The sequence below is a fragment of the Myodes glareolus genome, chromosome X (assembly GCF_982192425.1).
Source record: "Myodes glareolus chromosome X, mMyoGla1.1, whole genome shotgun sequence".
Classification (NCBI taxonomy): Eukaryota; Metazoa; Chordata; class Mammalia; order Rodentia; family Cricetidae; genus Myodes; species Myodes glareolus.
In genome coordinates this window covers 8,615,206-8,630,400 of record NC_142053.1, presented here as the reverse complement: position 1 = coordinate 8,630,400, position 15,195 = coordinate 8,615,206, and positions in this window count along the sequence as shown.

Genomic DNA, 15,195 nt, shown 5'->3' with positions numbered 1-15,195 from the left:
CTTCTATCAGGTTCAAAGTGGACGGATTAATGCTGATGTCTTTAATCCATTTGGACCTGAGTTTTGTGCATGGTGATAGGTATGGGTCTACTTTCATCCTGCTACAGGTTGACATCCAGTTATGTCAGCACCATTTGTTAAAGATGCTTTCCTTCTTCCATTGTATACCTTTAGCTCCCTTGTCAAAAATTAGGTGCTCATAGGTTTGTGGGTTAATATCTGGGTCTTCTATTCGATTCCAAAGGTCGATTTCTCTGTTCTTATGCCAATACCAAGCTGTTTTCAATACTGTAACTCTGTACCAGAGTTTGAAGTCAGGGATGTTTTTTGTTTTGCCATATAAACTTGATTATTGTTTTATCATGATCTGTGAAGAACTTTGATGGGATTTTGATGGGGATTGCTTTGAATCTATAGATTGCTTTTGGTAGAATTGCCATTTTTACTATGTTGATCCTCCCAATCCAAGAACAAGGGAGATCTTTCCATTTTCTGGTATCCTCCTCAATTTCTTTCTTCAAAGACTTAAAGTTCTTGTCAAAGAGGTCTTTCACTTCCTTGGTTAGAGTAACCCCAAGATATTTTATGCTATTTGTGGCTATCATGAAAGGTGATGTTTCTCTGATTTCCCTCTCTGCTTCTTTATCCTTTGTGTATAGGAGGGCCACTGATTTTTTGGAGTTGATCTTGTATCCTGCCACACTACTAAAGGTGTTTATCAGCTGTAGGAGTTCTTTGGTAGAGTTTTTGGGGTCACTTATGTACACTATCATATCGTCAGCAAATAACGAAAGTTTAACTTCATCCTTTCCAATACGAATCCTCTTGATCTCCTTATGTTGTCTTATTGCTATTGCTAGAACTTCAAGCACTATATTGAAGAGGTATGGAGAGAGTGGACAGCCTTGTCGTGTTCCTGATTTTAGTGGAAAGGCTTTGAGTTTCTCTCCATTCAATTTGATGTTAGCTGTCGACTTGCTGTATATTGCTTTTATTATATTTAGGTATGATCCTTGTATCCCCAGTCTCTCCAACACCTTGATCTTAAATGGGTGTTGAATTTTGTCAAATGCTTTTTCAGCATCCAATGAAATGATCATATGTTTTTTTTTTCTTTCAGTTTATTTATATGATGGATTACATTGATAGATTTACGTATGTTGAACCAGCCCTGCATCTCTGGGATGAAGCCTACTTGATCATAATGGATAATTTTTCTAATGTGTTCCTGGATTCGGTTTGCCAGGATTTTATTGAGAATTTTCGCGTCGATGTTCATGAGTGAGATTGGCCTGTAATTTTCTTTCTTGGTTGTGTCTTTGTGTGGTTTTGGTATTAAGGTAACTGTAGCTTCATAAAAGGAGATTGGCAATGACTCTTCTGTTTCTATATTGTGTAATATGTTAAGGAGTATAGGTATTAACTCTTCCTGGAAGTTCTGGTAGAATTCTGCATTGAAACCATCTGGTCCTGGGCTTTTTTTGGCAGGGAGATTTCTGATAACAGCTTCTAATTCTTCACGACTAACAGGTCTATTTAGATTGTTCACCTGTTCTTGGTTCAACTTTGGTATATGGTACTTATCTAAAAAAATGTCCATTTCTTTTACATTTTCCAACTTTGTGGCATATAAACTTTCATAGTAAGATCTAATGATTCTCTGAATTTTCTCTGTGTCTGTGGTTATATCCCTCTTTTCATTTCTGATCCTATTAATTTACATGTGCTCTCTCTGCCGTTTGATTAGTTTGGATAGGGGTTTGTCAATCTTGTTGATTTTCTCCAAGAACCAGCTTTTTGATTCATTGATTCTTTGGATTGTTTTCTCTGTTTCTATTTTGTTGATTTCAGCCCTCAGTTTGATTATTTCCAGTCTTCTAGACCTCCTGGGTGAATCAGCTTCTTTTTTTCCTGGAGCTTTCAAGTGTGCTGTTAGGTCTCCAATGTGTGCTTTCTCCGTTTTCTTTTTTGGGCACCTATTGCTATGAACTTTCCTCTTAGCACTGCTTTCATAGTGTCCCATAGGTTTGAGTATGTTGTGTCTTTGTTTTCATTAAATTCAAGGAAGACTTTAATTTCTTTCTTAATTTTGTCCTTGTCCCAGGGGTGATTTAGTAGTTCACTGTTCAACTTCCATGAGTTTGTTGACTTCCTGGTGGTAGCATTGTTGTTGAATTCTAATTTTAATCCATGGTGATCTGACAAGACACAGGTGGTTACTAATATTTTTTTGTATCTGTGGGAGTTTGCTTTGTTACCGAGTATGTGGTCAATCTTTGAGAAGGTTCCATGAACTGCAGAGAAGAAGGTATATTCTTTCCTATTTGGGTGGAATGTTCTATAGATGTCTGTTAAGTCCATTTGATTCAATACCTCCAATAAATCTCTTAATTCTCTGTTTGGTTTCTGTCTGATTAACCTGTCCATTGGTGAGAGAGGAGTGTTGAAGTCTCCTACTATTAGCGTGTGTGGTTTGATGACTGCCTTGAGTTCTAGAAGAGTTTCTTTTACATATGTGGGTGCCTTTACATTTGGGGCATAGATATTCAGGATTGAGACTTCTTCCTGATGAGTTGTTCCTGTTATGAGTATGAAATGTCCATCTCCATCTCTTCTGATTGATTTTAGTTTGAATTCGATTTTGTTAGATATTAGAATGGCCACACCCGCTTGTTTCTTAGGTCCATTTGCTTGGAAAACCTTTTCCCAACCCTTTACTCTGAGTAGGTGTCTGTCTTTGTGGTTGAGGTGTGTTTCTTGTAAACAACAGAATGTTGGATCCTGTTTTCGTATCCAATCTCTAAGTCTGTGCCTCTTTATAGGTGAATTGAGTTCATTGATATTAAGAGATATTAATGACCATTGGTTGTTGACTCCAGTCATTTTTTGGGTGGGTAATAGAGTGTATATGTTTTCCTTCTTTGAATTGTGCTAGTGAAAGGTCGCTAGATGTCTGAATTATAGTAGTCAGTGTTGGCAATGTTGGATTCCTTGGGATGTAATTTTCCTTCTAGTATTCTCTGTAAGGCTGGATTAGTAGTTACGTATTGTTTAAATTTGTTTTTAACCTGGAATATTTTGTTTTCTCCGTTGATAGTGAACGAAAGCTTGGCTGAGTAAAGTAGTCTGTGCTTGCATCCATGGTCCCTTAATTTCTGCAGTACCTCTATCCAGGACCTTCTGGCTTTCATGGTTTCTATAGAGAAGTCTGGTGTAAGTCTGATAGGTTTACCTTTATAGGTTACTTGACCTTTTTCCTTTGCAGCTCTTAATGTCCTTTCTTTAATCTGACTGCTTTGTGTTTTGATTATTATATGGCGAGGGGATGTTTTTTTCTGATCCAGTCTATTCAGTGTTCTGTATGCTTCTTGCACCTTCATAGGAATATCCCTGTTCAGGGTGGGAAAGTTTCCTTCTATAATTTTGTTGAATATACCTTCTGGACCTTTGATCTGCAATTCTTCTCCTTCTTCTACTCCTATTATTCTTAGATTTGGTTTTTTTTTATTATGTCCCATATTTCCTGAATGTTTTGTGATGAGAATTTGTTGGATTTGCTGTTTTCTTTGGTCAGGGTGTTTATTTTCTCTATGGTGTCTTCATAATCTGAGATTCGTTCTTCTATCTCTTGTATTCTATTGGTTAAGCTTGATTCTGTAGTCTCCGTTCGTTTACCTAGATTTTCCATATCCAGCCGGCCCTCGGTTTGTGTTTTCTTCACTGCCTCCATTTCAGTTTTCAATTCTTGAACTGATTCCATTACCTGTTTGATTGTTTTTTCTTGGTTTCCCAGGGTATCATTTACGAATTTACTCATTTCTTCAAACTTTTTGTTATATTTGTCTTCCATTTCTTTACTCATTTCTTCCATCTTTTTGTTATATTTCTCTTCTATTTCTTTAAGTGAGTTATTCATACCCTGTTTAAGAGACTCTATTGCTTTCATAATGACACTGTTTTCCACTTCTTCTGGAATAGGGCGTTCAAGTCCTTCTGTCGTAAGATCGCTGGGGTCTGGTGTTTTCATGTTGTTTTTCAGATTGTTGGAGGAATTCTTGCCTTGGCGCCTGCCCATCTCTTCCTTCAGATGCTCTCCAATGGCTCTTCCCTCCGCTGGGTCTTCTTCTACTGGATTAGTGCCCCTTGCTATCCAGGGATCACTTTGCCTGCAGCCTTAGCTTGCTGCAGGCAGGCTATTAGAACAAAGGGACTTCCTTCCTTTTGCACTCACCACCTGTCCCGACCCGCGGTGCCCACCCTGGCTGAGATGGAGGAATTTAAGCCCCGAAAAAGGGAGAGAGGAGGGGAGGGGTTCGAGGCCGAAAGCTGGGATGGCGTAGCAGGAGAGAGGGATTAGCTGGGGGAAGCTGCCCCTTTAGAGTATTCAGGGAGATAAGGATGGCGGGAATATTGTGTGTTCCCTAACCGGACTTGTATGGCGGTCAACACACTTACCCCTCCACAGGATCAGAGCCCCTTACTGGTCAGAAGACTCCCTGCCTGCGGTCTTAGCTTGCTGCAGGCCGGCTATCAGAACAAAGGGACTCCCGTCCCTTTGCACTCACCGCCTGCCCCGGCCCGCGGTGCCCACCCCGGCTGAGATGAAGGAATTTAAGCCCCGAAAAAGGGAGAAAGGAGGGGAGGGGTTCGAGGCCGAAAGCTGGGATGGCGTAGCAGGAGAGAGGGATTAGCTGGGGGAAGCTGCACCTTTGGAGTATCCAGGGAGATAAGGATGGCGGGAATATTGTGTGTTCCCTAACTGGACTTGTATGGCGGTCAACACACTTACCCCTCCACAGGATAAGAGCCCCTCGCTGGACAGAAGACTCCCTGCCTGCGGTCTTAGCTTGCTGCAGGCCGGCTATCAGAACAAAGGGACTCCCGTCCCTTTGCACTCACCACCTGCCCCGGCCCGCGGTGCCCACCCCGGCTGAGATGGAGGAATTTAAGCCGAGATTTCATTTCTATGTAGCTCTTACATGCTGAGATTTTGTCTGATTTGAGCTTACCCAGATCTTTACATACTGTAAAAGATGTTTTGAGTTCATATGTGTGAATGCCCTATTACGCTGAAAAAAGTAATGGTGCTTGTTTATAGTCATCCATATCCCCATACTCTTTTTGGAATGTTTCTGTGATCATCCCTGACCTTTGGGATGTGAAGGTGTGATAGAGACATCACATTTAGGGCTAAACGTTATGTGGTCTTGTACTCTTTGGACCTTGAATAGTTGTGGATCTCTCCATTAATCACCATTTTTTTTACAAGATGCTGCTCTAATAAGAGGTAAAAAATGATTCTTCTTGCCTTAGATGTCAATTAACACAGAGACTTAAAACTGGTTAATGTGCAGAGAATTAGACTACAGAATGCTCTACCCTAAACGGGTCATCTCTTTCATACCCTTTCCATCTATGGCTGAGAAATAATCACAGAAGAAGGGGCAGAATGATTATACAAAGTAGAAGAAGTGGATGACTATAAGCAAATAGTGTTGTCCAGACTCAACAGAGACATTGAACATATGAAATGAAATGTCTTATAGTGTCTAATAGAGTCATTGTCCCCTGTTATGTGGTAATTACACTTAAGCTCCTTTTATTTGTTATATATTTCTGAAGCTTGTACAATGTAAGTAAATTATCTATTCTGTCAATCATATCTTAATAAAACACTGATTGGCCAGGTAGGCAGTATATGCGGGAAAGCCTGACAGGAAGTAAAGGTGGACCAAAGAGACTGGGAGAATTCTGGCAAGCAGGAAGCTCCCTCCGCAGTTCTGCCAAGACAACCGGAGAGAAAAGATGTAAGCTGCCCTGCTGGAAAAGGTACTGAGCCATGTGCTAAGGTAGATAAGGATAATGGGGTAACATAAGTTATAAGAGCTAATAAGTAGCCTTACCTAATGGGCCAATCAGTTTATAATCTTATGGAGTCCTTGTGTGATTTTCTTTGTTGCTGGCTGGCTGTTGGGGTACTGGGAGGGACAGAAACCCCAACAAGCCGGCCTTCATGCTACAGTACAATAGTAGGTTTCCTTATAACTTTTTAGTATTACTTACCCCTTGCTATGCTCTTTCCTCCACCCTGTCTTCCACTCCTTCATCCCATAAAACCCTTTCTGTTCTATTATTTCCTGTTATCCTTTTATATCACTTCATTCTAGCTTCCCTCGCTTGAAAACCCTACTCTATGACCACTTAATAGTATCCTGACACATATGGGTAGGGCACTCCAAAGGAATATATATATCTCAATATTCAGAAGAAGCTTCAATAAATCAGAGAAAACATTCAACACCTGTCCTTCTAAGTTGCTCAGAATTATTGATCTAATTTCTATGAATTTATCTGCAAATTTCTTAGTCTTATTTTTCTTAGGAGTTGAATAGATTTCATTGTATGATAATGCCACATTTTTATTATCTATTCATTAGTAGCTTGGCATCTAGGCTGTTTCTATTTTATTTTATGTTTTTTATAAGTGTCTATAATATTTACTGTAACTAACTGGTTCTGATTCCAACATGGGCATTAAAGGGTACAAGTCCTGTTATATACCAGAGAGTTGGATTTGACAGTGCTCATCTATATACTCCTAGCACTCCGAGGATTTAGGCAGGAGAATTGCAATTTGAAAACCAACCTGAGTTACATAGTAAGTTCAAGGCTAAACTTGCATAAATAGGGAAATCTGATCTCAAATGACAGCAATAACAAAACTACCACCCAAAAAACACATAACATAAAAGGTTAATGAAATATTAATAACAATTACAAGATGACTGTGGCTCACATGTATAATCCCAAGACCCAAGAGACTGAATAACTCTCATGTTTGAAGCCAGACTGAGTTACAAAGGAAAATCTTATTTTTATTAATTTTTATTTTTAAAATTTATTTATTTATTAAAAATTTTCACCTTCTCCACACCTCCCTTTACCCTTCCCCTCACCCCCACCCCCTCCCTCTCTAGTCCTAAGAGCTGTAAGGGTTCCCTGTCCCGTGGGAAGTCCAAGGTCCTCCTCCCTCCACCCAGGTCTAGGAAAGAGAGCATCCTAACAAATCAGGCTCCCACAAAGCCAGTTCATGCAGTAAAATTAAAACTCAGTGCCATTTTCCTTGGCTTCTCAGTCAGCCTTCATTGACAGCCACTTTCAGAGAGTCCGGTTTAATCACATGCCCCATCAGTCCCAGTAGAGCTGGCCTTGGTGAGCTCCCACTAGATCAGTCTCATGGTCTCAGTGGGTGGATGCACCCCTCGCAGTCTGGACTTCATTGCTCATGTTCGCCCTCTTTCTGTTCCTCATTTGGACCTTGGGAGCTCAGTCCAGTCCTCCAATGTGGGTCTCTGTCTCTATCTCCATCCATTGCCAAATGAAGGTCCTATGGTGATAAGCAAGATATTCATCAGTGTGGCTATGGGACAAGGCCAGTTCAGGCACCCTCTCCTCTGCTGCCCAAGGAACAAGCTGCGGACATCTAATTGGACCTGGGAAACCCTCTAGAGTCAAGTCTGTTGCCAAACCTAAAATGGCTCCCTTAATTAAGATATTTACTTCCCTGCTCCCATATCCACCCTTCCTCCATCCCACCCATCCCATTCCCCCAAGCTCTCCCCAATCCTCCCCTTCTCCCTTCTCTCTACCCATTTTCCCTTACCACCCACCCATGTGCACCCAACTTTTTGCCTGACAACCTTGTCTACTTCCAATATCCAGTAGGATAACATCATGATTTTTGGGGGGTTCACCTTCTTATTTAGCTACTCTAGGATAACAAATTATAGGCTCAATATCTTTCATTTATAGCGAGAATCCACTTATGAATGAGTACATATCATATTCATCTTTTTGGGTCTGGGTTATCTCACTCAGTAAAGTGTTTTCTATTTCCATTCATTTGCATGCAAAATTCAAGATGTCATTGTTTTTATTGCTGAGTAAAACTCTAAAGTGTATATGTTCTACACCTTCTTTAATAATTCTTCTACTGAGGGACACTTAGGTTGTTTCCAGGTTATGGCTATTGCGAATAGTGCTGCTATGAACATAGTTGAACAAATGCTTTTGCAGTATGATTGGGCATCTCTTGAGTATATTCCCAAGAGTAGAATTGCTGGGTCTTGAGGTAGGTTGATTTCAAGTTTTCTGAGAAACTGCCACACTGATTTCCACAGTGGCTGCACAAGTTTGCATTCCCACCAACAATGGATGAGTGTTCCCCTCACTCCACATCCTCTCCAGCATAGGCTATCATTGGTGTTTTTGATTTTAGCTATTCTGACATGTGTAAGATGGTATCTCAAAGTTGTTTTGATTTGCATTTCCCTGATCGCTAAGGCGGTTGAGCATGACCTTAAGTGTCTTTTGGCCATTTGAATTTTTTCTGTTGAGAATTCTGTGTACAGTTCAGTACCTCATTTTTTTAATTGGGTTAATTAGAGTTTTAGTGTCTAGTTTCTTGAATTCTTTATATATTTTGGAGATAAGACCTTTGTCTGATGAAGGGTTGGTGAAGATCTTCTCCCAATCAGTAGGTTGCCTTTTTGTCTTACTGACAGTGTCCTTTGCTTTACAGAAACTTCTCAGTTTCCCGAGGTGCCGTTTATTCATTCTTTTTTATATTAATAGGTATGTACCCAGCAGTGTAATAGCTGGATTTTATGCTAGATCTATTTTTATGTTTTTAAGAATCCTCCACACTAATTTCCATAGTGACTACACCATTTTGTACTTCTACAAGTGGTGAATAATTGTTCTTCTTTCCCTATCTCCATGCTACCATTAACATCATAAAGATTTTCAGTTCAAAAATGATGATACCTTGTGATGGTACTTTCTGATAACTGTAGATGTTCATTTAATTATACACACAATTGGAACATACTGTGGTTTTATAGCAATTCATAGTATTTTGCATTGTGGACTGATGTCCCCTGATGAATGACATTTTTGTCCTTGGTTATAGTAAAACTAATTGGATTATAAACTTTGAATGACTGTTTTAAATATGCAATTTCTAACATGTTTCATGGGTTATTTGAAAAAATTCCGATTCCGTCAAGCTCTTCTCATCCTCCCCTTCTCTCTTCTCTCTCTCCCTCTCCCTTTACCCCCACCCCACCTCCACCACCAATCACCCAATTTCTGCCTGGAAATCTTGTCTACATCCAATATAAAGTATTATAACATGATTTTCTTTGGGTTGACCTTCTTACTTAGCTTCTCTAGGATCACGAATTATAGGCTCAATGTCCTTTATTTATGGCTTGAATCCACTTATGAGTGAGTACTTACCATATTCATCTTTTTGGGTCTGGGTTACCTCACTCAGGATAGTGTTTCTATTTCCATCCATTTGCATGCAAAATTCAAGATGTCGTTGATTTTTTTTTTTTAACCGCTGAGTAGTACTCTAATGTGTACATATTCCACACTTTCTTTATCCATTCTTCCATTGAGGGGCTTCGAGGTTGTCTCCAGGTTCTGGCTATTACAAATAAAGCTGTTATGAACATAGTTGAACAAATGCTTTTGTAGTATGATAGGGAATCTCTTGGGTATAGTCCCAAGAGTGGTATTGCTGGATCCTGGGGTAGGTTGATCCCGAATAGCTTGGGGGAATGGGACGGCTGGGATGGAGGAAGGGTGGATATGGGAGCAGAGAAGTATAGATCATAATTAATGGAGTCATTTTAGGGTTGGCAAGAGACTTGACTCTAGAGAGGTTCCCAGGTGTCCAAGGAGATGTCCCAGCTTGTTCCTTGGACAGCTGAGGAGAAGGCACCGGAACTGGTCCTATCCTATAGCCACATTTATGAATATCTTGTATATCACCACAGAACCTTTATCTGGCAATGGATGGAGATAGAGACAGAGACACACACTGGAGCACTGGACTGAGCTCCCAAGGTCCAAATAAGGAGCAGAAGGAGAGAGAACATGAGCAAGGAAGTCAGGACACGAAGGGTGCACACACCCACTGAGATGGTGGGACTGAGCTAATGGGAGCTCACCAAGGCCAGCTGGACTGGGACTGATGGAGCATGTGATCAAACCGGACTCTCTGAACGTGGCTGACAATGAGGCCTGACTGAGAAATCAAGGAAAATAGCACTGGGTTTTGATTCTACTGCATGTACTAGTTTTGTGGGAGCCTAGTCTGTTTGGTTGCTCACCTTCCTAGACCTGGATGGACAGGGGAGGACCTTGGACTTTCCACAGGGCAGGGTATCCTGACTGCTCTTTGGACTGGAGAGGGAGAGGGAGTGGGGGGAAGGCGAGGGAAATGGGAGTAGGTGGAAATTTTTAATAAAATAAAGAAACAAACAAAATTTTCAGATTAAAGTAGTATACAAGCAATATAAGGTAAAATGACATTTTTGTCCCCAAACTCTCCCTGACTGTAAAATCTATATCATGATACAAAAACTGAATATTTTTTTCTGTACAATGTACACCATTCTAGTACCTCATACAGCACAGCACAGTATATATGATGATGCTCATTTGAAGACACTGAGATTGCTGTGGAGATAGTTAACAGAAAACAAATACACAAGGTGATGTCAAGTTGAAATAGAAGTTAAACATATAATGACAGAGGCTTACAATGGTAAGGTCACTTAAGAGCGTGATTAGGAAGAACTTCATGAAGTAATTATATGACAGTGGAATTAGTGACAAATTAAAGATTCATAAATGTAATTGCTGTACCTGGAACTAAGAGGATAAACAAAGAATGTGGATATTTTTACTAATACACATTCTATCTCTTTCACTAGAACTTCTGGAGCACTTTGATATTGTGACTATTGTCATACAATTCTCAGAGGATCCTATGTGTATGAATGACAAGTTATATGAGAACAAGAGTATATTTTTCTCTTTAAAACCCAAATACTAAAACTGTGACTGATTTGGGCAGAGTTTGATACATATTCAGTAACTGAATTTCTATATCTTCCCATCTGTCTGCATAGATAAATAACAAGTAATAATCCTACTTGTCTGGGTTGAATCTAATGTGTATTCTTCCTTCAGTGTTCCAGAAATTTTTATAAGAGTTATTTTAATAGCAATTGAGCTTATAGAGTGTCTCTATTAATCACAATCAATTGTCAGTTCCAAAGTAGCTGCACATTAAACATTAGATCTTCGAATTGCTTTTGTGCAATTGACTGCATAGAATCATTAAATATCTTTTTTTTCAAAGTTTATTAAATTATAAAAGTTTTCATTTCCGTCCCTCCTCCCAACACCATTCTACCCCCCCCCATTCCCTCTCCTCCTCCCTCTCCATCCCTAAGAGCAGTCAGGGTTTCCTGCCCTGTGGGAAGTTCAAGTTCCTCCCGCCTCCCTCCAGGTCCAGGAAGGTTAGTATCCAAACAGACTGGATCCCAAAAATCCAGTATATGCAGAGGAAACAAGTCCAAGTGTCATTGACAACGGCTTTTCAGAAAGACTCTGGGCCAGCTACATCCAGAGAACGAATCCGGCCACATTCAGAGAATCTTTTTTTTTTTTATTAACTTATAAAAAGTTTCCATTTCAGCCCCTCCTCCCAACACCCTCCCACTCCCCCCCCCTCCCTCTCCTCCTCCCTCTCCATCCCCTAGAGCAGTCAGGGTTTCCTGCCCTGTGGGAAGTTCAAGTTCCTCCCCCCTCCCTCCAGGTCCAGGGAAGGTGAGAGTCCAAACAGACTGGAGCGCCAAAATCCAGTATATGCAGAGGAAGCAAGTCCCAGTGTCATTGTCAATGGCTTTTCAAAAAGGCTCCGGGCCAGCCACATTCAGAGAATCTGGTTGGATCACGTCCTCGTTCAGTCCCAGTCCAACAGGCCTTGGTGAACTCTCATTATATCAGTCCCCTTGTAACAGTGGGTGCTCGCATCCCTCGCAGTCCTGATTACTTTTTTTATTTTCTTCATCCTTCTGCTTCTCATTTGGACTGTGGAGTACTCAGTTCGGTGTTCCAATATGGGTCTCCATCTGTATCGCCATCCAACGTCGGATGAAGGTTTCCTCTGCCCTTGCCTTCTTTGCTCACGTTCTCTTTCCTTCTGCCTCTCCTTTGGACCTAGGGTGCTAGGTTCAGTGTTCCAACGTGGTTCTCCGCCTCCATCTTCATCCATCGCCCAATGAGGGTTCTATGGTGACATGCAAAATGTTCATCAGTATGGTTGTGGGCCAAGGCCGGTTCAGAGAAGGGAGTAGGAGAGGATTAGGGAAAGATCGGGGGACTGGGATGGGGGGGAGGGAGGAAGGATGGATATGGGATCAGGCAAGTATATACCTCAACTAAGGGAATCATTTTAGGGTTTACAAGAGACTTGATTATAAAGGGGATCCCAGGTCCAAGGAGAGATCCCCAGATGGTTCTCTGGACAGAGGAGAGGGTGCCTGAACATTCAGAGAATCTTGTTGGATCACGTGCTCGTTCAGTCCCAGTCCAACTGGCCTTGGTGAACTCTCCATTAAATATCTTTAAATGGCAGTTGCTCTCTAAACTTACCAAAACAGACAACAGTTGTCTAAGTTAATGGGTATTGAACTGTGTCTATATTTTACAATTTGCAGCTACTTGTTTATATGTGCTTGAAGTTCTAGCAATAGCAATAAGACAACATAAGGAGATCAAGGGGATTCGAATTGGAAAGGATGAAGTTAAACTTTCGTTATTTGCTGACGATATGATAGTGTACATAAGTGACCCCAAAAACTCTACCAAAGAACTTCTACAGCTGATAAACACCTTTAGTAACGTGGCAGGATACAAGATCAACTCCAAAAAATCAGTGGCCTTCCTATACACAAAGGATAAAGAAGCAGAGAGGGAAATCAGAGAAGCATCACCTTTCATGATAGCCACAAATAGCATAAAATATCTTGGGGTTACTCTAACCAAGGAAGTGAAAGACCTATTTGACAAAATCTTTGACAGATTTTTGAAAAACAAAGTAAAGTGAAATGTGGGATTCAGACCTATGACTTTATATTGTGTTCAATAAAAGATCATTAGTGAAAACTGAAGAGTAAGTAAAAACCTTTTAAAATGTTGATAAAACAAACTAAATTATAAATACTCCTAGCTAAAGTCTGTGATAATTACACATTCCATCAATGAAATATGTCATTGAAATTAAATGATAAAAGGTCATTTGACAATGATCAAGAAAGCCTATTTTTCAAATAATGATTCATTTTCCTGTTTCAATATGACAGAGAATATCAAATCCTAAAGTTGTTTGAATTGATAATATAAAAGACATTTGTAAATAAAGATTGTATACTCTAATTTCTGTTGAATAATCTGAGTTGCACAATTAAAAAATCTTCAATATAGTGAGAAATATAGAAAGATTCTAGAACTCTACTAAATTTTAAAATGAGCATAGAGCAACATTCACAAAATGAACAACAATTCATATTTGATTCTCTGCCTGTTTTCGAGTCCTGTTATGTCTTTATTGGATTTATATACATATATAAAACACTTTACTATTTTAAAATATTAACAAGATATTAATATATACTTGATTTCTCTTAGTCACTAACATATTTTACAGATATCAGCTTATTTATTTATACCAAATAACAATTCTGAAAGTAGTCTAATAAAGTTGATTTTACTAATAAATAAAATGAAGCAAAAATTGGTTAAACATCCTGCCTGAGGTTACAGAACTAATAAGCAGTTTTTATCTCATCAGTCTAGCTTAAAAGACTGTGTTTTAATTACTACCCATTATCTATGAGAGCCAAAACTTAAGCCAGACATATACAACTTAGAAAAAACAAATATTTACTTCACTTATCTCATGTGGAAATGATTATAAATGACATTACACTAAATATGACTTTCCAAAATGAGTGTTAAATGAATGTATTCAATTCCATTAGAATTATAAAAAGGTATATAAATGATGTTTGGGAAGTGTAATGTAATTCAAAATTTTAGGTTATCTTTTCCATCATATAAACTAGTCACCGAGATGATCATTCTAAGTTAGAGACAGAGTTTATATTATCTTCAGTTCTCTGGGTAGTCATGTTATTCATGTGGGAAAGATCTCATTCAAAATGGTAAAAGTTCTATAACACACAAAAAAATCCACCTTTTTAATATAGTAGACTGGAATCTACTGATTAAACGGAGCAAGGATATCACTCCATTTGCTACCTCTTCAGTCCTGGAACTGACTTAATAAAAATCCCAACAAACATCCTCTACTATTATCTTGTGTTTCCACTCAACTTTCTCTCTCCCATAGCACTTCTTATCTTCATAGATAGTAAGAGATCAACACTGTCTCCTCCTGTTTGCACCTTTTACTATTTTAGTTCTCTTCTTTCTTTTTTTACCACTTTATTTTTTTTCTTTTTCCTTACACATAAGAAAACCTAAAACCTTCATTTGATTACATCTCCAAAATTCCTGAAGTTGACCTGATTTAGCTTACCTAGAAGCATAGCCTTACCTCTTTTTTTTAATATACCATTAACCAAAGTTCACACATATTGACCACAATTTTCCTCTACTTCAATTATTTTAAATACTGTGTATATATATTCTCTCTCTACTCCTTCCCATCTATTCATCTGATATTTATCACTATTCTTACTGTGAATGCTTACCTTTTCTGATTTCCTTAACTATTCATCACATTAGTATATGCAGTACCACTGGACTCTTTTAACTCTATTAACTAAGGAGTTCTTAACAACTGTTTATTTTGTATTCTCATGTTATTCTTTTACACAGACAACAAATTCTTTGAAAATGGCTGTTGTTGAAGACAGTACCCAACCCATTTTAGAAGACTGGGAATACAGTTTAATGCCTGGTATGTCAGTTTATTAGATAAAGACCTCACCAAACCGTACTACAGCTTAGTATTTTTTAAACACTAAAATTATATCCACGGAAAGAAAAGAGGCAGCATGAATTAAAACAACAACAATCTTAATGAATGACTTAACTCTGGAATTGCAGATAGAAGTGTAAAACAAGTAAAAAGACAAAGTCAAATTGCCTCATCTCAATATTATCAACCTGTTTTAGGTGTTTTCTTTGTTGCTGTGATAAAATAACAATGAAAAGAAAATTTTCTGAGTGGTTATTTGGCTTGTACTTCCATATCAAAGTTTCTCATTAAGGGAAGACAAAGTAGAAAAACAAGGCAAGAACTGA